This window comes from Anabrus simplex, chromosome 2, assembly GCF_040414725.1.
Source record: "Anabrus simplex isolate iqAnaSimp1 chromosome 2, ASM4041472v1, whole genome shotgun sequence".
NCBI lineage: Eukaryota > Metazoa > Arthropoda > Insecta > Orthoptera > Tettigoniidae > Anabrus > Anabrus simplex.
The window spans coordinates 919,099,635-919,116,472 of NC_090266.1; the positions used below are offsets into that span (position 1 = coordinate 919,099,635).

Sequence of the window (16,838 nt, forward strand, 5' to 3'; positions counted from 1 at the left end):
TTCAGGGCTGCCGACAGTGGGGTTCGAACCTACTATCTCCCGAATACTGGATACTGGCCGCACTTAAGCGAGTGCAGCTATCGAGCTCGGTCAGCCAACATTGACAGTCTCGAACCCTGGCCACACACACACACACACACACACACACACACACACACACACACACACACACACACACACACATTCAGAACAGAAATTTAAATTACTACACAAATTAACCTCCACTCAACGAAAATTAATTCTCTTTTCATAATTCTTACAATCAAATGATTACAGACCGACAGAGGAGCGCGATAAAGAGCACCGGTATCGGTACCTCACAAACCACCTATCTCTGCGGAGATCACCAAGGATGGCCGTATTGATTGATGATTGAATAATCTCCTGCTTTTGATTATCAAATGTTTTACGCAATTTTATTTCCGTTTCTTTTCTAATTTCTTACTTTAGATTTTGTTCATAGTGCCAGTCATTTAGTTGAATTCATCAGTATTTTCGTTCACACCACTGTCAAAATTATAGGACACCTCGCAACCAATAAGATGTGACGTTTAGACAAAGTATGACTCAACTCCAAGAAATGAGCGCGTAGGCAGGGACGAGAGGGCGAGCCATGTGAAGAGGTGAGTTCTTTACTTTATCCAGGATTGTACAAACCCCACAAATCTCGTCTGACAATTTCCTCCATCGCTCCAAACAATCTAGGCCAAACTATGTGTGTGTATGCGCGCGCACGACCAGTTTCCTTTCCGTAAAATAGACAAGCGAACAGAGAGAAGAGAAAGTTATCAGCTTATCTTGTGGTCGGCCTTGACGTTGTACACCTGCGAGCAGACCGCTGTGGTGTTAGTCTAGTCCTGGCCAGGCTGTCGACATGTTCAGTGTGGCTGTAGAGCAAGTGTCACGCCTCAAGTACCAGCCATCCGAGAAGGAGCTACTCAGGGGTAAGCCCAGCCGGCTTCACTACACTGCAACCCTTCTACAGCGTTCCGCGCGACCTTTAAAATTATACCCAAAAGTTAAGCAAATAGGGATAATTTTTTCATTCCCCTTGAAAGCATAGGTTTTATTTGTAGAGTATAAACAACCTTGACATTATGTTTTATAGATTTTAGAAAAGTATTACTTCTCTTAGAAAGCTGGTGATATTCGATTACAAATAAGGAATACAGATTTAAGTTTATGTTACGACACCTCGAAATATGACTAATTTTAGTTATACTTCTATGGCTTTTGAGTTTTCAGTTCTATTTTTGTTGTTGCTGCTGAATTTCCAACATAACGAACAGACAAGTTAAATAGTAGCTAGCCTGTCTTGATCAGTTGCCACCAGAACACACACTGCAGCGAGACAAAGCACAGCACGGCTAATTTCCATGCAAGTGTTCTTGTGAAATTGAAACACAAAAATTAAATTAACATGTTTACAATTAAAATTGTTAAATAATAATAATAATAATAATAATAATAATAATAATAATAATAATAATAATAATAATAATAAAAACATTGCCTAATTTTACATACAAGGATTATATTCTCCCACTGATATTTAAAATATGTTTACGCAAAGTAGAAGATTCCGTTCGACTCATATCCACTAGTTAACAGCGATGTGAACCTCGACTTACTGCCGGGATGAAAGCAGCTTGTGGATTGACAAGAGCGAATGATACCAGTGGCCGCTCTGACTCTGTGAACAATGGCTGCGTCTTTCCGTTTTACCCTCTAAACACTGGCGTAGCCAACGGGGGGGCCCAGGGGAGCCGCCCCCCCCCCAAAATGTTTCCTGAAATTAGGGCGAGGACCAGCCGTTGTTTTACATACGGTACGAACAACTTAAAAACTTACTCCGAAATGTTAAATTAACGTAGCGACGAAGAATCTACTAGCAAGGCTCAATAGGGCCATACATAATTCTCCATGTTTGTAGGCTGCTTGAATGAAAGGAAAACACTTAGGATTGTGATGCGCGGGGACATTTCCCTGTTGAGGCCTCAGTATTGGGAATGTAATCGTGTGTTGACAAATGTCAACACATGAGGAAAGGGGCACTTAGCAGAGGGATTACTCAGTAGGGGGCCGGAATGTGACCACCGAGATAACGGAGGCCACGTCCAGAAACAGTTGCAATCTTGCAACATCGTGTTAGCTTTTGCACATCGGTTCCCGGAAACAACAATGTCCCAGGGATCCTCGGGTTGTACCTTGGTTGAGAGATGTGCTGTGTTTTAACTTGCAGCGTTGGGAAGACTGTGACAGGATTGGTGAACTGCACGTTAGTTCCTCATTCTGTGCCATATAAGTAAGTTTTTTTGAAGAGGGACCGTTTTGTCACTGTACATCCTCGGTAAGTTATGAAAACGTTTTTTTTAATTCTAACAGTAGCAAGACTAAGTTCGATAGGTAGGCCTATATATTTTGCCAAATGCCCAGGGACTGATTGGAACCTCAAATGGCACCATCAAATGTGCGGGTAACTATTCTGTACTTGGTGGGCGTGATAACTCTTTTCTAATGGTTCTATCTTCTCATCAGGACGCCCCAGGCTTGAATCGCATGGAAAGTCACGTTCTATTGATATGGATTCTACTTAAACACTAGGTTCCGTCCCTTACCTTTCTTTATACTTTTGAGCCATATCCGCATCATTTATGGCGGAGTATTTTGAGTATCCAACCATTCATCGGGCTTACCTTGTACCTTAAATGGTGAGTGGACGCAGAGGCGTACCCACAAAAGAATTTCAGTCCAGGCCAGTAGCGTGGATACAACTTTTCCTTGAAAGGGGTTGTGAAACGATTTTTAAATTTTATTTAGAATTTGCTTTACGTCGCACCGTAGGTCTTATTGCGACGATGGGAAGTGAAAGGGCTAAGAGCAGGAAGGAAGCGGCCGTGGCCTTAATTCAGGTACAGCTCCAGCATTTGCCTGTTGTGAAAATGGGAAACCACGGAAACCATTTTAGGGCTGCCGACAGTGGGGTTTCAACCCACTATCTCCCGGATGCAAGCACACAGCTGTGCGCGCCTAACCGCACGGCCAACTCGCCCAATGGATATGAAAAGAAAGCCGGTCCTACCGAGTGCGGTGACGGATCTTCTGTTGATATTGATGGTTTTGATTGTTACCATGTACAATCATAGCTTCTGTGCACTTAACATAAACGGGCTGCATTATTGAAACTGTTCGTAAAATTGATAATATCGTTCTTCGTTTGAGAGGAAGTAGAATCATCATTTAATTTGTCTTCTTATTAAAAGGAACCACTTTGGTACTACACCCCATGAAGGTGACTACCTTCCAGGTCGTAGATATTTCGATTACGGGAGACTCAAGGCCAACTCTACTGCACCCCAAAACAAGGCTCTATCTTCCCCATCCCATGCCTTTCTTAACTCTGTCGGTGCCGGAAATCGAATGCAGGATACCATAAGTCAAATTCTAAAGTAAGGAGTCGTAAAAGTAACTATTCGGCCCCGCGGTGTAGGGGTAGCGTGCCTGCCTTTTACTGGAGGCCCCTAGTTCGATTCCTGGACAGGTCAGCGATTTTTACTTTGATCTGTGGGCTGGTTCGAGGTACACTCAGCCCACGTGTTTTATTGAGGTTATTGAGGAGCTATCTGACGGTAAGATGGCGGCTCCGGTCTAGAAAGCCAAGAATAACGGCGGAGAGGATTCGTCGCGCTGACCACACGACACCTCGTAATCTGCAGACCTTCGGGCTGAACAGCGGTCGCTTGGTAGGCGATGGCACTTCGGGGCTGTTACGCCATGGAGTTTGGTGTGGAAAAGTGAACAGAGAAGGAAGCAACACCCTTGCAAGGCACTTTAGCTTCCAGCTAGTTCTTCTATCCTGCCTCGTGCATTTCGGACAAATGGAAAACGTGCGCCTTAATAAGTGCTCTTCATAAAACCTTTGTAAAAATACTGACTGCATCTATTTTTAACAATAATCATAAACGCCTCCTTTTCATGTGGCTCAGTTGGTTGAGTCCGAGTTCGCAGGTTCAAATCCCAGCTTGGTTTGATGGTCCTTAAAACGGTGTTGGAATGGCAACAGCTCCGTGTCGGTGGTTTCTGGCACGTTAATAAAAAATATACATACGAATATTAGCGTCACAAAACTGTTACATTAGACTACGGTACTATACTCTGTATCCCAGGCTTGCGAGGGAAAGTAATTAATTTGCTTTACGTCGCACCGACACAGATAAGTCTTATGGCGACGGTGGAGTAGGAAAGGCCTAGAAGTGGGAAGGAAGCGGCCGTGGCCCTAATTAAGGTACAGCCCCAGCATTTTCTTGGTGTCAAAATGGGAAACCACGGGAAACCATTTTCAGGGCTGCCGACAGTGGGGTTCGAATCCTCTATCTCCCGGATGCAAGCTCACAGCTGCGTGGCTCTAACCGCGAGGGAAACTAACAGGACAAGGTAAACCCTGACTAGCATATGTTGTGATGTGTAATTTTTTTTTACCAACCAACAAAATACCTATATCCATACGCTTTACATTCTATACTTATTTATTTATTTATTTATTTATTTATTTATTTATTTATTTATTAGTGCCTTCTGTACAGTGGCGAATTTAGGGCTCCAGGCCCTCTCGTACACTTAACCACATACTAAATAGAGTCTTAAATAAAATACTGAGATACTTAAAATAGTTAAAACTACATAAATTAATAGAACTGAAAAGAAATTTAAATAAATTACTAACTAAATTAATATAAAAATTAATGAATATTAAAAACTCTTGAAAATGACTAATCCTCCGGTACGCACACATTCATACTTCAACCATTCAGTCAGCTGTCCTCAGCAGGTAGTCTCGGCAGGTGACCTTAAATAAATCGTGATTAAAAAAAAAAAGCTAGAGTCTCTGACCTGAGCCGGCAGGGAATTCCATAATCTGGCGACAGTCCCCACAAATGACCTATTAATTTTATTTGTACGGTGCAGTGAAATAGAAAGAATGAATTTAGAACGTGTATTTAAGTTGTGAAATGAAATGTCGTATGGCTTTTAGTGCCAGGATATCCCAGAACAGGTTCGGCTCGCCAGGTGCAGGTCTTTCTATTTGACGCCAGTAGGCGACCTGCACGTCATGATGAGGATGAAATGATGATGAAGACAACACATACACCCAGCCCCCGTGCTATTGGAATTAACCAATTAAGGTTAAAATCCCCGAGCCGACCGGGAATCGAACCCGGGACCCTCTGAACCGAAGTCCAGTACGCTGACCATTCAGCCAACGAGTCGGACAGTTGTGAAATGATGATAAAAAGATGAGTCTAGAAGAAATATACAGTGGCTGACTTTCAGTTACCACTCTAAACACCATCGTTATACAGACGTTTATCAGACATCAGCCATGAGGCAGCCTGATAGTATGGGCTGATATGAACATCGTACCCGATATTGTAAATAAATCGCAGGCAGGAATTCAGTGCTCGTTGAAGTTTAATTGTTTCTTCTCTCGTCTTGTCAACTAAAACATCGTCACAATAATCAAGAATAGGAGAATAGGAGAATGGGTGCCTGTATTAGTTTGCTCTGTAGCTCAAGTGGAAATACATCCCTTCACTGTTTAAGAAGATGAAGAACTCCAAAAATATTTGTTTCGTATTGCTTTCGTGTTATCAGACCAATCAACTGTTTCATTCATCATTATGCCGGGATTTTTTAAACGTTTTACTCTAGGGAATAATGTTACCATTCAGTAGGATAGGCGGGATTGCGACATTGTTTGAGCAGCTCAGTAATGATTGTCTGATATTTTGTGCAGTTCAGAATAAGAGAGTTTCCTTGTGCATATACACTGAGTCGTCGGAGGCCATTGTTAATATCTTGTCTTGCAGTGTCGATATATTTGAAGATCGACAGCATATAGGTGGTGTGTGTTATTTCCTGTCACAGATGACATGTCACTGATATAAATACAGAAAATTGGGGGTCCTTTGGAGCAACACTAAGTTTCATTTTCCATTTAGAGGCCTTGTCGTTTACTGTTACACGCTGTTGACGGTTTCTCAAAGAAGAACTAAAAAATTTAAGCGCAGCGAGGTCGAAATTTAGCAGTTCCATTTTCTTTATCATAGTCGGAGTTACTATAGTGTCAAAGGCGCTACTGAAGTAAAGAAGGATAAGTATTGTGAGTTGTCGTTTGTCCATAGCGTTTCTAATGTCTTCAGTAACCTTCAAAAGTGCTGTCGCGGTACAGTAACCCTTCTTAAATCCAGATTGCAAAGGGTCCAAAAGAGCACTTTTATTTAGGTATTCCAGAACTTTCTCGTATAATAAACGTTCAAAGGCTTTAGAAAGCGCAGGGAGTATGGACATGGGACGATAGTCAGAGGGTGATTGTGGGTCTAAACTCTTAGGTACTGGTATAATATTGGCTGTTTTCCAGACAGGAGGGAAAGTTCCATTTAGTAAACAGCAATTCAGTATGTGAGTCAGTATAGGCAGGACAGTACCCATTATGTTATGTATAAAAGTAATAGGAATATCATCTACACCTCTAGTCTTTGATTTAATCGAGTACAAAGCCTTTTTAACCTGATTTTCTGTGACACTGTGAAATTTGAATGGTGGATTGGCTGGGTGGGAGGGCGGAGAGTCGGTGCAGTTAATTGGGGTAGGTTGAATATTTATTTTACCAAAGTAATCGTTCAGTTCGTCAAGTGGAGTTTTCTTTCTCTGTTGATGTTTTCCTATTCCCAGGGCACTAAGTTGGTCCCATGCGCGATTAGAATTTAAGTTATTAACTAAATTCCGGAAATATGTTGAACCATTTGGTCCATACTGAAGGATTCCTACCCTTCTTACCTATCAGCAAAAGTTCATGAGATCTGTCTCTTTGGTCGTATCGGGTTCTTCGTCACTTGCTGAGGTAAAGGTAGGGTTCAGTAATTCTAATCTATCTACTCAAATGAAAGGTTTGTTTAAAAATGTTTCTATTTATTCAAGTAATTCCTGAAGTATTCCTGAGTTATCAACGGTATCATTTAACTCAATCGTGTCCACTGGACAATTATTTTTTACATAGAAGGTCAGAACACTGGTGTGAGCCTTTAACGTAACTGCCTGATGGGCATTCTTACCAGAAACCATTGTCTCAATTATTAATTTAAGAAAGGAAAATCTGTAAATCCTTAAATTCGGCTTCCATGTGAGACTACATGTACCGTCATGGTGATTCTTTATGGTCCAGCTCTCGTAACACGAAGTCTGGACTCTGGGTATAATTAAGGCAGCCCAATCGGTGTGTGCCACACAGTGGTTATACAGCACGGACCCTTCATTGAATCGACGTGACCTGCGACTATGTCATGGACCGACATCTAAACTTCTAAGTTACTTTAAAGTCATTGTGGATGATGACCGCAAGGAAAATGATTCTACGGTGGCATATGGCCCTACTCTAAGTCACTGAGGTTGATGATCCCCTGACCATCCAATTTTCTAAGCTGAAGACTAAACACAATTAAGTTACATCGGTTGATGACCAAAGTTTCCACTTTACTATCCCCAGCACATTTCTGCTCAATCAAACAAAGTCAAAGCATGCAACAACAGCAACGCTCACTATACTTCGTGGCAGTAAAATCCATTACCTTCGGATATGTCCCCTTAAACGTTACGTTAACATTTACATATACCCCAGAAACTACGATTTCCAGAATGCATCTTCAAGTAATTCGCTTGATTGTAAAGTTATTTCAAATACGGTTTTCACTGAATTTAATAATTAAATAAATTTAAATGATTTAATGAAATCTTAAAGAACAACAAATTCTATCTCCGCGGACTAATGTTTTCTTTCACATGTCCCTACACAAGTCTTGACATAATTTAATTTGATCATGTCGGATGTCTATCGTTGATTCCAGTATCGGGAAAAGAACTATTACATCATTCATGTCCAGTTTATATCTTGTTCCATGACCTCACACTTTAAATCTAATCTAACCCTAGCCATTATTTACACTTGGATAACCCTAATAATTACGTACAAACCAAAGTAATTCGCCATATAATTACGATGTCATATCTCGTCATAACATTTTATAAAGTTTGCGCACCCCTCACAGACATAACAATCATCACTACCACCGCTCTATATTTTGGACAACCCTGAATTTGGCTAACCTTGCTCATTATACTCTAAGTTCGTGGTCTCAAATGTACATTACGTTCTCAATTAAACAAATTTACAGTACCTGATAACACACACGTTATTCCCGGATGAAAATTTCAACTAAATCCAACATTTAACGTTGTCCCCTGCCGAGAAATGCAATCTCAATTCAATGCGTAACACACTCTGCATGTTCCGTTATCCGAGCGGCGAACCCCTATCAGCTGACGGCATTCCGCCCCAACCCTCGCTTGGCAGTGATATGAGACATCTGTTCGTTCTACCTGACTGGCCTCTCAGAATGCAACCTCTAAACTCTGCCGACATAATTACACAAATACGCTATTCTAACCAACAAAATGCACATAGATTATACTTCAAAATGCCCACACTAATTGTACACGTCGCAAGTTAATACCGGCATGGATTCTTGTATTCTGCTTTCCATTCCCAACATTATAAAATCTTCCTCGGGCTTCCACAAGTCCCAGCTTCATTGACAGGTCTCCAACACCTGATTCACAAATCTCATCTCGACTCACACGACAAAACTAACCTCTGTTCCCAAACGCACGACTATCACTGACAAAAGAACTGGAATAAAATCCTTACTAGAATCCACGACGTCTAATAACGCACAGTGCTTTAATAATGAATAACTTCGCATAAAATGATATCTTATTTTAATAACGGGATTTTCATGAAAATGACTGTAAAATCCTACTAAATCTTTTTTATTGTCAGTCAGACACAGTTTAAATGGGCCTAGAAAAACGCTTCACTCCGTGACCAAATTCATCACTCTATACTCTCACCCGACAGCGCGCTTCCACTCGATTGAAAATGGGTAACCATGGATTTCTTATATTATTTACGTCAAAAATTCAGACAGAAAAATTTTACTTCGAATGAACATCTTAATTTGACATCACAAAATATAGGCAATAAACACGCGGAAATGACGATCTACATTGGACGTGATATCACTTCGAAACCCTATTTACTAACTTTTTTTAAACATCATACGGCACTCGCAAGACTTCGAAAATTTATCCAAGTGGAAAATAGAACAAATGGCCCTTTTTCGTCGTATTCTGACATTTACAAAAACCACATAGGGACATCCAACTGCATCGTATATACCCCCTTCAAATACATATAATTTAGACATCATGAAACAAGATACAATAGGTGGTAAGGTGGTAAGTCACATACTTTAAGTCACGCCAGCGTTCATCATAGGGCTCACCTGTGGCCCTGGCATTTTTATGTAGCCATTTTTACATTTCTGGCTGTACAGATCATTTTATTCATCCGGTTTCCTGGAATAAAGCATTAAAAAAGAAAATGCCCTTCACTCGTTCTTGTTTAGCGCACACGATGGACGGTAATTATATCCGCACACGAATTACTTTCTTTATCAAGTACAAATTTATTCGGTACCTTGACCGTCCTTTTTGGTACAATTATTTCCCCTCAAGAAAAACTATCTCCACATGGAGTCAACACCCCAGCCACAACGGCTAAAATCTGTTGGTTGGACTTAGTCTACTTTTGTCGTTCGATTTTACAGAGCAGCTCAACCCTCTGTCTTGTACAATAATAATTCGTGATACAAAATGCAGGGGCTTCATCATGGCGTCACTTCTTTTTTATAGAAACTACCCCCTCTCTCCGGGCATCTCCCTTTGCCGCCAAGAAAATTTCCGTAACTTTTCTGACTTAACTGAACTGTAATTACAAGAGTTTTGAAGGTGACTACATACTTGCTACATTTCCGGCGGTAGTGTACATGGACATTTAATATTTATACATATTCAATTAGCTGGGTAAATGACCTCATTTGATAGGCACTATTTTTGTCGACTTGGCTTGGGCACGCCATACACACGCGCTCTTCTGAGCCCACAAAATGACTTAGATTCTTCCGCCGTCGACACGTGCGAATGACGTCACGTATCCCAAAGCGTGGGACAGAAGGTAGCCATCCCCTCGCCACGTGTCAACTCCGTGCTATCAACAAACCGAACTTCTTATACCAATTGACAATTTAATACATAATATTCTTAGGGCACAAAGGTCATGGGTTCAATATACATTTCTTATCTCTGATTAACCGCTTTGTGCGATTTCTTAAGATGCGGTAAGATTCGAAGTCTGTGTCATCTGGGGTTTGTTTATAATGTCGAAATAACGAGTCACGGTGGGCCATCATTCTCTTGGCTTCATTATCTAGCCATGAACAAGAAGGGCGAGAAACCTGTATTCGACGCGTGTGTGTGTGTGTGTGTATTTCTTTGCCGCATTACTTGTATAAAATTTCACTTCTTTATTGCTTATCACATGACCATTATTATAATAACATTACCGTATTTATTCTAACCAGAATATTGCATCTTTACTCAAACTGTTTATTCTTGCATTCATTTCACTTTTACTCGGAATATATGAACTGCTGCTGTTATGTTGGGATGGGAGTAACAGAGGTAGCCGGGGGGAGGTTGTCGCCCAAGGAGTCCAGACACCCCAGGAGATTTTATATATAATGTATATTAACATTAGCTTCCGGAGTCCGACTCATTGGCTGAATGATCAGATTTGAGGCCTTCGGGTCAGAGGGTCCCGGGTTCGATTCCCGGCCGGGTCGGGGATTTTAATCGCGTCTGATTAATTCTTCTGTCTCTGGGATTGGGTGTTTGTCCCAACACTTCCCTTTTCATATTCAGACAACATACTACACTATCAAGCACTAAAGGAAGACGCAACAGTGATTACATCCCTCCGTATAAGGTTGGTGTTGGGAAGGACATCCGGCCGTGAAACAGGGCAAAATGCACATGTGCGACACAGTGGGTAAAAAGGGCGAGGAAGAAGAAGAATAAGAAGAAGATTACTATTAGCTTCCGGAATCCGTACGAAACCACCACTCTTACTTGGACCCAAGGACACTCATTCCTTTTTTAGCTATTCTACACCACCTAAATTCTGGATGAACGGGCCCCCCCAAACTGAAATCCTGGGTACGCTACTGACTCTAAAGAGTGTTTTTCCGCTTACAATTATAAATCAGAGCTGATAAAAATTTCACACCAAGCAGAGGATGTGGTTTACACTTATTATTATTATTATTATTATTATTATTATTATTATTACTATTACTATTTCTCTTCTTGTTTCGCTATGTCCATTCATAGAGCACGTTGGAACTTTGTTGATTGGCTTGATAGCTTTCGCCTTCCTATTCTTCCACAATCCCTTCATGAACTCACTGTGTTGCTCCTTCCGTTCTTCTGACCACTTTGTACCAGTCCTGCCGCTAGTTCTCACCACAAATGTGTGTTTGTTTACTGAGGTCCTGAAGACTTGGCGATTTCTCATGAAGTTCAATTCATTTAGGTCTCCTCTTGTTTCCTCCAGCCAATTTATTCTCCTGTTTCGGGAATTTATTACTTTGAATAACCTTTGTTGTGAGTCAGTTATTATCCATCCCAAAAATGTGTCCAAAACGTTTCAAACGTCTCCTCCGTACAGTATGAAGGTCTGCAGTTCGCCTTTTGATCCAAATTCCATTTTCTTGTATTATTATTTTTATAATTTCCTTTACGTTGCATTGACAATGGGATAGGAATGGTCTGGGAGTGGGGAGGAAATTTCCGTGGCCTTAACCAAGGTACTGGTGTGAAAGGAGGAAGCCACGGATCTTCAGGGTTGTCGACAGTAGGGTTGAACCCACTATCTCCCGGATGCAAGCTGTATTATTATTATTATTATTATTATTATTATTATTATTATTATTATTATTATTATTATTATTATCGAGCTGAGCGGCAGTGCTACGGCTATGGAGCCAAGCTCTGCATTCACCCCTTGTGGGTAGGGGACGCAGGCGAAGAATACACCCACAGTATCCCCTGTCTGTCGTAAGAGGCGACTAAAAGGGGCGACCAAGGGATGATTGTATCAGAACCATGAAACTACTTGTGATCAGTACCATCACGCGGGGGACACCATTGGTCGCCTTTACTTGTGAGTAGTACCACTATGTTAGAGTAGAACGCAGCCCGGAAGGCGGTTTCGTTGCGCAGAGAGAGACAGAAGTATGAGGTGCGGTGATGCCAATTTGCCTACTCATAACAGCATGTATGTGTAAATATTTTTTCATCCAGTTATATCTTGAATTCCAAAGCGATGACCTATATTTTTCGTGGGCTTAAACGTTTCTTAAAAGTCCAAATTAATTTTTAACATCAAACCCCGCGAAAGTGTTGAGGAAAATTTTCGAGACATTAAGGATGGTAAATGTAAGGTGAGAGAAGTGAAAGGCGAAGGGCAGAGAGCATAACAGCATGAATGTATAAACATGTTTTCATCCAGTTATATCTTGAATTCCAAAGCGACGACCTATATTTTTTGTGGGCTAAAATGTTTCGTGAAAGTCCAAATTAATTTTTAACATCAAACCCCGAGAAAGTGTTGAGGGAAATTTTCGAGATATTAAAGAAGTTAAACGGAAGTTGAGAGAAATGAAGGCGAAGTGCAGAGAGCATAACAGCATGAATGTGTAAACATTTCTTCTTCGAGTTATATCTTGAATTCCAAAGCGATGACCTATATTTTTCGTGGGCTTAAACGTTTCCTAAAAGTCCAAATTAATTTTTAACATCAAAACCCGCGAAAGTGTTGAGGAAAATTTTCGAGATATAAAGGAAGGTAAATGGACGGTCCAGTTTCAATGCCTCAGGATATTCGCCGTTTTTATACATATCAAATATTGTTTGAACGCAGAACATTTTTATTGAAATCATGGAGGACCGTCACTAGCTTCTTCCTCTAAGGGTTCTTCTCTGGCGACCTGAACACCGCATTATTTTTATTTCCGAAGCTTGTTTTATCCTCTGTATTGTTCGCAGGCCGATACCACACGCGAGTGCTGTCTTCTTTTGAAGCGTGGCAACATGGCGTTCCTCATCTTCTCCGCCTATGAACGCCTGCTGCTGCATGCTTACAAAATACAAATACACTTTAAATACTATTTCCCTCGCCTGTCGACGGAATGCTTGTCTTTTTGCACTTTCTGGATCTATCGTACACACGCAAATATTTCCCTAAGTTCGTTGATTATGATATTTACAAATAATACTCGAAACATTCACTCGTGACCCGCACAAACAGGCACTTCTTACTGAAATGATTCTATTGGCTCAGCGGAAAGCACGTCAAACTACAAAGCGCGCGAATGTTACTGCGCAACCCTCTTCAAACCGCCTTCCGGGCTGCGTTCTACTCTAGTTACACAATAGGTTTGCGATTAGTAGCAACCGTTATGAGAAACACCACGGGTATGTGATTAGTACCACTATATGAGGAACACCACGGGAATTCCGGCGCCTGCGATTAGTACACCAGGTGAGGAACACCATTGGTTTGCGTTGTCTATGAGTGGCGCCATTATGTGAGAAACACCATAGGTCTGCGTTACCTGTGCGAAGTACAATACTTGTGAGTAGTACCATAATGTTTGGAACATCGTGAGTCTACGCTACTTTTGATTAGTACCGTAACATGCCAAATACCATGGTTCTACGTTACTAGCGATAAGTATCATTACGAGGGGCCGTTGACCTGGATTTTGGACCCCTTTAGACAACAAGCGTCCTCGAGTCAGGATTGTGCTTTAGAAGCAGTCCCTTGGTCAGTAACTCTATTGTTTATGATAGGTTCTGGGTCGGATCCACTGATTGTTTTAAATTCATATCCATTCATTCTTCATCATCGCGATTTTTATTCTGGTCAGTGGGTGATTTTGAACTTCGAAATTGTCATTACATTTCGTCCCATTTATTTATTTATTTATTTATTTATTTATTTATTTATTTATTTATTTATTGAGTGATGAACATAACAGGCTTTCGCTCAATTACAATGTTCACAGTATACAGTACAATACAATTAATTGTTACACTACTAAAAATTAACTGAAAAAACAAAAGACAATAAAAATACAATGAACTACCCAAACAATACAAAGTTGGTAATAAAATAAAACTACACAGTTAGTACATTAATAATTATTTTACAGTGGTGCCTAACACAAAGCAACACATTCAGTTATACAGTTATATTATACAGTCTTAGTCTAAAAACGAGTACGAAATATACTTGACACATTATGCAAAATAATATTCTAAAACGAGAAATAAAGTGTGTAATTTATAGGTAACTAAAAACTGTAGATATAAATAAGGGAAGAGAAATTAAAGAACACTATAATAATGAAATAAGACATGTACATTAAACGGAGATAATATTCAAGAGTATGTGTATTATAGGAAAGTATCACACGCCAATTCAAAATTGATTTGATTCATGAAAAAGATATCCAAATTATATGTAATTTATTTAATTTATTATAAAGTTTCAGAATTGTATTAAGAGGAGAATTCTTATGCGCTTCTGTGTGGCATTTCTTAATGTAAAATCAATTCTTGAACCTGCCAGACTTCCTAGGAACATAAAATGGTTTCCAATTAACTCTTCATCATTAATTTTAGTATTCAATATTTTATACAAAAATAACATTATGTACTTTTTACGTCTTTGTTCCAAAGATTTAACACCAAAGTGTGATAACATTGTGGAGTAGGACAGACATATCGGGTACTCGTGTGACTGTTTCCAGTACACATACTGCTTTTGTACTGTATCAATTAATTTGATGTACTTAGTGTCTGAAGAACTCCACATAATAGAACCATATTCTAGTTTCGGTCTTACTAATGAGTTGTATAAAATAAATAACGTTGTACGTTGAAAATTTAACGAACTTCGAAATATGAAACCCAAATTCCTATAGGCTTTATTCACTATATATTCAATGTGACTCCCAAATTTCAAATCAGTATTAAACTGAATACCTAAATCCATCTTTTGTTTGACTTCTTTCAACACGGAACCGTTGATGTTATAAGTATACCCGATGTGCTGGCGACATATTGTAAAATACATGTTAACACATTTATTTACATTGAATGGTAATTTATTGTCTTTACTCGACAATGATATAGCATTTAGATCATTTTATAAATTCTTATAGTCATCAGTGGTTGCAATTGAAGAAAATACTTTCAGATCATCGGCAAAGAGTAATACTTCAGACTTAGACAGGATATCTACAACATCATTAACATAAATTAGAAACAGATTTGAGCCCTGCGGTACACCTGAATTGGCTATACAATTGTGAGATAAATATCCTTTAAAACACACATATTGTTTTCTGTTAACTAGATAAGATCTTATCAAGGAGTAAAAGCCCTGAGAGAAATTCAAGGAATCGATTTTCTTCAAAAGTATATCATGATCTACTTTGTCAAAAGTTTTTTGAAAGTCAGTAAATACAGCATCAACTTGGACTCTCTCATCCAAATGCTCTGAAATATGTTCTGAAAATTGGATCATGATTAAGCTAAGGTCATCCGTTTTTGGAATAGGAGTAATTTTCGAATACATACAATGTTCAGAAACAATCGAAGAGCTAACAGTCATATTGAACATTATTGACATGGATACTGTAACTGATCTTTGCATCCATTGAAAATAAACTGAGGAATACCATCTAGTCCTGACGATTTAGCCGGCTTGAGTTTCGTTATTGCTTTATCGATCTCATAGATAGTTATTTACTCAAGAGAAGCAAATCCAACTGTCCGTTTGAGTTACCACTTGAACAGAACGGATTGTATGATGCCGTATTTTCTGAGTACACTTTAGAAAAATATTCTGCATAACAATTCCCAATACTTTCATTACTATTGAATACTTTACCATCTAATTTCATCACTGTACTTTTATTCCAGTTTTTTTCTTTCGTTTATTATAAAATTCCAAAAATAAATGTATGTTTGTTGGTATTTCTAACTCAATACTTTTAGCCTCGTGTTGTTAGATTTACTGGCACGTAAAAGAATTCCTACGGAACTAAATTTCGGCACCTCGGCGTCTCCGAGAAGCGTACAAGTAGTTATTGGTACATAAGGTTATTATTATAATTATAATCATAATCCTTATAATTATTATTATGATCATTACTATTATTATTATTACATTAGATCGAAAATGAAAGAGTTGACTGTGTGAATCCGTGGTGTCGGTATAAGACGTGTCTGAGTTGGCAGTGTATAGTACATGATATAACTTAGTTTGTAAGGTTGTTGAAGGTTGTTTCGTTAGGGACCAAGTGCCCTCCCACCATTTCGTATTTTTTTTGATGGCTATGCAGAAGGAGGTCTAAACGTGTTATTATGTATGATATAATATATTGAACGTATTGAGTAAGTTTTCCGAGAGGTCAGCACGTTATTGCAAGCAGTTACACAAGCGTCTGTTCTTGGCATCTTTTGTGGTTGTGCGTGATACAGCACAATGCTTAGACGCGTGAGACCAGTTTCGCACGTGTCTGCAGACAAAGAGAATCTCTGTCTGTCATTGGTAGGAGAGACTGCCGCTGTGCGAGGGCAAGAACTACCAACCCTCATGTCGCCCATGGGGGGGGGGGGGGCTAGACCTGGGGGTATGTAGTATTTTTAATAGTTTGGAAGATGAATGGCGACTTGTATTCCGCGGTAGAATAACACCCACGGTTGGTAGGGGACGGTACTGCCAATTTCCAATTTCTTTGAAATCATTTAAG

The 16,838-nt window shown here is 39.7% G+C and overlaps 1 long non-coding RNA gene across 1 annotated transcript in view; it reads left to right on the plus strand.

The window, feature by feature from the left end:
• Positions 1-809: 809 nt before the first annotated feature.
• Positions 810-16,838, plus strand: part of LOC136863188 (uncharacterized) — a 179,259-nt gene continuing 163,230 nt past the window's right edge. Inside the window, exon 1 of the long non-coding RNA XR_010859166.2 lies at positions 810-944. This is a non-coding gene — a long non-coding RNA (uncharacterized lncRNA). The remainder of the gene's footprint in view (positions 945-16,838) is intronic.